The sequence below is a fragment of the Lissotriton vulgaris genome, unplaced genomic scaffold (assembly GCF_964263255.1).
Source record: "Lissotriton vulgaris unplaced genomic scaffold, aLisVul1.2 SCAFFOLD_406, whole genome shotgun sequence".
Taxonomy (NCBI): Eukaryota; Metazoa; Chordata; class Amphibia; order Caudata; family Salamandridae; genus Lissotriton; species Lissotriton vulgaris.
This window is the reverse complement of record NW_028251411.1, coordinates 1,126,129-1,133,866: the sequence shown is the minus strand read 5'-3', so window position 1 is coordinate 1,133,866 and position 7,738 is coordinate 1,126,129.

Sequence of the window (7,738 nt, the reverse complement as noted above, 5' to 3'; positions counted from 1 at the left end):
GTGTCCCTAATAGCGAATAATAGCGATTCGCTATTGAGAAAACGCAAAACGGCATTCATGTATTTTTCGTGGAAAAAATAGCGACTCGCACGCGGGCGCTAAAGCCATTAGCGACCTACAAAAAACGCAGAAAAATCGCAATTTCCGGGCACCAGCGATCGGGATTGCGACTCGCAATCCCGATCGCACGGGATAGCGACTCGCAATCCCGATCGCACGGGATAGCGACTCGCAATCCCGATCGCACAGGATTGCGACTCGCAATCCCGTGCGATCGGGATTGCGAGTCGCATTATCGCGGGATCCGGAAATACGGGATGACGCATTCCGAGCACCGTGATGACATCACAACCAGGAAGCAGCCAAATCCCACCCCCAAACACCACAGTGACGCAATCATCCGACTCTACACGACGGAAAGCTGCCGCTAAACCGCCGATAGCGACTCCCGACCCGGCAGAAATAGCGACCGCCATGTCTGAAGAACCTCTGCCTGGCCCCAGCAACAGCGCTAGCCGCAAGCGCAAACTGAAGTTCTCCGAGTCGGAGCTGGAGAACCTCATAGAAGGGGTGGTGGCCCAACACGCCCAGCTCTTTGGTGCCAACTCCAGGAGGGTCCCAGAACAGGAGAAGCGGAGGATCTGGGTGGGGATTGCCTCCAGCGTGAACTCTGTTGGCGTTGCGGACAGGTCGGTGGAAGAGCTTAAGAAGCGCTGGTACGACCTCCGAGGGCGTGTCAAGGAGAAGGTGGCGGCGCGTCTCGGTGAGTCATCAGGCACCGGAGGTGGTGGACCGACTGTCCCACCCAACACCCCCTTGGAGGACCAGGTAGAGGACACCTTGGAGAGGGAGGCGTGTGTTGGCGTGACCACTCTGGACTCCTCCCGCCCAACCCACAACACCCAAGGTAAGTGGCATGCGACTGCGCCCCTGTCCCCTATGACCGTCCCTGCCCGAATAGGCTCACTCATTGGCCCTTAATCATGCCTATGTTGTGCATCAGGAAATGCCCTGAGGCATTGTGGGAGACGTAGTATGTCCACAATGTAGTAGTACCACAATGCGGCCTGAAAGGTTCCTAAGCGCACAAATCCACAGCCATCCAGGGAATGTCACCCAGCATGCATGTAACATCTGCACGTCTGACAGTCACATGCACCTAATGAGTATCCACTTACCCTCACAGGTGCAGATGATAGCAGTGACAGTGAGAGGCTGGTGATCGTCGAGGAGGCCCAGGAGGAGGAATCCCTACCCGCTACCCAGCCACCATCCCCTGCCGCGGCGCCAACACCAGCAGCCAGGCCCCCCACCTTACCTGCTGCACCATCTGCAGGCCCACCGGTCACCAAGGCCAGGCCCCCCACCGTACCTGCTGCACCATCTGCAGGCCCACCGGCTGCCAAGGCCAGGCCCCCCACCAATGTGCCTCCAGTGCCTGCCGCACCTGCGACACCAGCTGCTACAACACCTGCAGCTCGTCCTCCACGATCTGGGCCAGCCACATCCGCTACACAGCGGCAGAACAGCAGGAGGGGCAAAGGGCATCTCCATGCCTGCATGAGCGTGGAGCGGCGAATGCTCCGTCTACACCAGAGGCAGTCGCAGCAGCAAGGAGCCATCCAGCTCCAGCTGCAGAAGATCGGCCGCAATGTGGCGGGAGTCGGCCAGCGGGTGGACCGCATGACGGCGGCCATTGAGCGCATGACGGCGGCAATGGAGGCCAATACTGCTGCGCTGGGGAAGCAGCGCAGTGTTGCACGCAGGCGCCACCACCAGCTGCTGAGCCAGATGGCGACCTATAGTCGCTCCAATTATGTGGCAGCAAATGCCACCACCCAGCTGTCGCGGCGCTCTATGACCCAGCAGCACCAGCTGGTCCAGTGCTGCGAGGAGATTACCCGGGTGCTGGAGCACTTGACCACCGCCGTGGTCCCACTGCTCACACCTGTGCTACCGGCCATCGTAGGGGGAGATGATGGGAGTGAGGCTGCCTCCAGCGTGAGCAGCAACTCTGCCACGCAGGCCCCCCCACCTAGGCGCAGCACCAGGGCTACGCCTGGTCCATCTGCCCAGGATGAGGATGAGGAGCCTCAAAGGCGCCTGGGAAATGTGCGCAGGAAGCACCAATGACATTGTGTCAGGGACACAGGCGCAGGCTGAAGATAAGCCTGCCATGCACATTTACATGCAGTATGCTGGAATACTGTATTTTTTTGTAAATAGTTCTTACCATGACCCTTTTCTGTTGTGAATCAAACAAATACATTTATTTTGAAGCATACATTCGCCTTGTGTTATCATTACATTTTGCATGCAATTGTGATATGTGGGGTGGGGGAAGGGGGTGGGCTAGAAATTGTTAGCTGTGATGTGGTTGCGATGTCTGTGGCCTTCAGCTGGGTTCTCCCCGCGTGCATGGTGCGCATTTGCTGGTGGCCGGTTGTCCCCCTCAGATTCACTGCCTGAGATGTCAACTGGTATCCGGCGCTTGGTTGCAATGTTATGAAGCATTGCACAGACAGCCACAATGCGGCAGCACGCTGCAGGACTGTAATACATGGCCCCACCTGTCTTGTGCAGTATACAGAACCTGCTCTTGAGCAGGCCAAATGTCCTTTCAATACAGTTCCTTGTCCGGATGTGCGCAACATTGTAGCGCCGTTGCTGAGGTGTGGCAGGGTTGAGGTAAGGGGTCAGGAGGTATTCCCGTAGGGCGTAGCCACTGTCACCTGAATGAGAGGAGCAGATGTTGATTGCCTGTGCAGCGCAGTTACTTCATAGCAATGTGACATTGTCGACAAAGTGTACTTACCAAGTAGGTGTCCTTCCCCAAACTCTCCCCTCATCAGTCGTGTGTGGAGTCCGCTGTGCCTGAAGACGAAGGAGTCATGGGTACTCCCTGGGTACTGGGCCACAATGTCAGTGATGATGCTCTTGGCATTGCAGACCATCTGTATGTTGAGGGAGTGGTAGGACTTTCTGTTGCGGTACATATACTCCGTGCCAGCTGGTGGGCAGATGGCGACGTGGGTACAGTCTATGCAGCCGAGGACATGGGGAAAATGGGCAACATTATAAAATTGTAGTTTAGTGAGGTCCAATTCCTGTTGGCTCGTGGGAAATGTGATGTGCCGGTGGAGCTGGCTGAGCATGGCGTCAACAAAAGTGTGGAGGCAGCGTGACATGGTGGGCTGGGATATCCCCCCAGCAGCGGCTACTATGCCCTGGAAACTGCCGGAGGCCAGGAGGTGCAGGCTGCACAATACCTGCACATGTGTGGGCACAGAATTGTTTCGCCTTGTTGGGTGCTGCATGATGGGGTCGAGTTCTTGTATCAGCCAGGTGATCATTTCCCCATTCAGCCTGTATTTAGCATAAATCTGTTCTCTGGTTTGGCCCAGCAAGGTGACCCGCAGCCGGTAAATCCTTGCCTGCCTCATGCGTCTCCTCCGTGCTGCTCGCTGTAGCCTTCGCCGCCTCACCACCATGTACATCCCAGGCATTGTGGAACGCCTAATGCTGCTGCTGAATGTCCTTATGTGTGATTGGTCAGGCCTGGAACTGTTGGTGATTGGCTAACAGTTTTTCAAATTTGGCTTCATCATGGCTTGTATGGTTACCACCTGCTTTGAGCTGTCCTTAAATTGCGCAGCGCAAACATGCGATTTTGCGCTTTTTCGCTAATGTATTTCTTGCATGAATGCCGATTGCGACAATATTGCGTTTCGCTAATCATTTCGCAGATTCCGTGGTTGGTCGCTATTTCCGTATCGCTAATGCTCGACTTCCCGGAGTCTGCGACTATTACTGCGTAATCGCTATTCCAGTCGCAAATATTTTTTTGCAATTTCGCTATTTCGTACTTGAATGCCGATTCCGTCTTTTGCGCCCGCAATTGCGTTATCGCAGCCATTGCGGGCGCTATTTCGCTTTATGAATCAGGCTGTTAATCCTTTTATAATTAAAATTATAAATTGACTCTTTCAGCGCCCAGGATAACTCAAATTTAGGCTTGCTAACTTTAAGCGCAATTTCTTGGGGACAGTGATCGCTGTCAGCTTTTTCACCTATCTTAAATGAAGTCATATGTTAGAATAACGGCAATGAAATAAAAGTGTAATCCAGTATAGTATTGAATCTTGTTGAGTGAAATGTTGTAGCTGTGGGGTTATCTTCAGCCAATCTTCCATTTATTACTCTGATGTTAAAATGTTCGAGATCCTCTAATAACTGGTTCCCTGTTTTGGTTTGTGTAGATAATTGCAGTTTCCCTTGTAAAGGTATATCCCATGCTGAATTTTGAAATAGAGTCTCATCCTCTGAGGAAGTTCCCATAAGATTAAGGTTAAAATCCCCGGTGAGCATAAGATCTGTTGTAGATTTGTCCCTTACACACTCCTCCAGAAAGTTGCATAGTTCTTTTGCTTCCTTTGATTTCCATTTAGGTTGGACATAGGCATTGATCAAGATAAGATTGATGCTCCCTTTACCAGATTTTTGTTGTGAATTGAGAAGGTTTATTGCCAGTGTCCCTGAAGAAGTTGACCCAACTTCCTTGACTATGTGTGCACTTGTGACTGAGACATAGGTTACTAGACCACCTTGGAGATGACCATATTTTGCCTTCCTTAGGGCACAACTAAAGAAACGCAAAAATCCTTGGAGGTGCAGGGGGTCTATTTGCCATGTTTCTTGAAGTGCCACGATGATAAATGACCTTATATAGGTAACAAAATCTAAGTCAGACAATTTGATGACTTGACCATTAATATTCCATGAGCATATTCGTAGATGGTTATGCTTACTAGGACTAAAGTAAGAGCTGTTTTTTTTGTCAATTTGTTTGATTGTTTATTGTTCTAGCGATCCATCGTAGGTCAGTTAACCCATCTGGTGATGTTGCGCCATTTTGTGTGCTTCTGATGTTAATGGGGTGTACCACATTACTTGATCCGCATTTCCCTACCGCTCCTCTCTGCACCGATATTCCAGGCCGGTTTACAGAAGCCAGAGCTCCTGCCATTGGTATCGGGATTAGTAATTCTGGATATCTTGGCTTTACATAAGGGGTTATTGTTATCCCCCAACTTTTAAATGTATGAGCCTCTACTAGTATTTTCTGTGCAATTGATGACAGTGACCATGTTGCTTTTGTTTTTTCACCGTCCATTCCATCCTTGTCTGTGATGAATTCGATTGAAACCAAATCCAAGGTTGTCAGGAGGGAATATGAGATAACAGCCTTAGAATATTACCTCTATTCAGGATATCATGCCTGCCTTTTGAGATGTAATTCGGGCTGAACCATATAGCACTTGTTGCATTCCTTAACTACTTAGAGCTCCTGGTGTCTTTGCTGTTGCAGCTCAATACTGTAGGCTCATTACCTTGCGTTTCTAATAATGATACCTGGCAATTGGAAGATTCTACTCCATCTCCCTCTTTATGAGGGTTTATTTGTTGTCTTAATTTAAACAATTGACCTCCCTCTAAATGCCGAGGGAGATCTAGCGTGGTTCCCAATTCTTTTGCATGCATTTCTTGTCTCTGTTGGGCCCTCATATGTATAGAGGAGGCCAGTTGACTGTCATTTGTCTCTTTAAAGTCGCACCTTGTTGTTTCTCCTGGCTTCTCAATCTGTGCACATTGGTCGTTATCTTTCTCAAGCTATATTTCCAGAGTGTATTCGCCGTTTATTGTTTGATTGATGGTGAAATGAGTCCTGAAATTGCTCTCTTGTAATGGCTTCTGATCGGGCTCAAGAAATACATTCTCCTCTTTGATCAATTGGGGGATTATGCCAGACCTTTTTTGATGGGGGCTTCTAGATCTTTACTCATAATGATCCCTGGGATTTGCGTTTTCCCAATTACTTGCTTCACACTGTTGACGGTTTGTGTTATTACTTTTGCATCTTCCGTGTTCCATTCAAGGGTCCCTGTTGAACTGATGTTGTTTCCAGGCTTGAATTCCCTTTGTGCTGATGATGAAATCATCCCGAAGAGGCGCGTAAATCCTTCACGATTTGAATTTGTTTGCTGATTTCGGCCTTTCCGTTTTTTTCGCTCGTCTTTGCTTTGCGTTCATTTGCTTGCCTATGTTATCTTCCGATAAGGCTTCAGACGTTTGGCCAACTAATATTTTAGTTTTTGTTTCAGTTTCCTTGACCTCTGTCTTTTAATTGCTTGAACCTGGGTTTCCTATATCATGGAGAACTCCTTTTTATGGATTTTAATTGAGTCTATGTTTAACGGATCATATGATTCTTTTTCCTGATGGCTCTCAGAAGGTTGATTATTTGGGCGCTGCGGGGTGCTTTTAAGATGTGTACACAAATCACTCAACATTGCTGGAAGGGAGGCCAGTTTATCAATAATTAGACCACATCCGCAACTCAAGTTGGCGCCTTGTGGTTGGTCATGCTTGTTTTGTAGAAGCGTGTTTAATGTACCCAACTTTCCATCTATGGCAACCACAAAGACAGCCAAAGTGTCTAGTAATGTTAGTTGAGTATCCATCATGTCGGATTGGTAGTGAAGGGCCTCTACCAAGAGTTGCACAGTTTTTAACAGACTTGGCCAGGCACTTCCGTTGATTGTCTGTTTTGGAGATTCCTCTTGACTTCCCAAATTTATTGTAGCATTTTGTGCTCCAGTTATCTCTTCCTACAGTATGCCAGCACTCTCCTTTTTTTTCTCCCAGCTACCTCTATTCTGCTTCAATGCCTCCTGGCCGCCCTCCAAGTCGCTCTGAGTCCTTTGCTTGAGCCACACTGACAGGACCAATTGCCCTGTTAACCCGATGCACGGCAGGCAGGCAGGCGGTAAAGGGCAGTAAAGGGCTCAGCAATGCCCTGGCAGCAGAAGACGACAGAGGGCAACAGGAGGCTTGGCGTGCCTCCCTTCTTCCTCCTCCTCCTCTGCCCAAATGTTCTAGCCCTGCGCACAGGCAGGCAGTAGAGAACTCAGCAGTGCCAAGAGGGCAACAGGAGGCTTGGCGTATATATATATATATATATATATATATATATATATATATATATATATATATTACCTACTGGCGATAGCCAGTAGATAGTTATAGTTAGGATCTACTTTCCATAGGAAATCCGCAACATTCTATTGGGAATAACTTTGGCGCTGGTGGACGAATCTTCGCGAATTTCTCAAAGAAGATGGCCCGCTCCGCTCCGTCCCTGAAAATGTGGGGGGGATTCGTCAAGCGGGGGCCGAGATAAAAGGGGGGTCCCAAAACGTGTTTTCCCCATGTTAACTTCCATAGGGCGGTTGGACTCACTTTTAGCCGAACGGCTGAATGGATTTCCACCAAACTTGGCAAAATTGTAGGGACTGGTAGCCCGATGTGCCTTTGCTATGTCTCAAGATATGTGCTCCAGTGGATTTTGAGTAATTTAGGTTCAAAAATATATATATATCAGTGGCTGCGTCCCGGTACGCGCACCGGGGAGCGTACCGGGCGCGCCACGCGAGGTGCGCACGGAAAGCTGATTGGCTCTCGGGTGTCTGTAAACATTCGAAACAGTCCGGAGCGGCCGCCATCTTGTGTCTCGGTAGGATCGAGACACAAGAGGTGGCCAAAACAAAGGGGGAAAAGACCATAAGGGGGCAGAGTAGACCCCCCCTGACCCCCTAGGTTTGATGTGGGGGCTATAGAAGGGCCCCGCGGGGTAAAAAAAATTATAATTTTTTTTTATTTGCGCGGGGGAGCGCCCGGT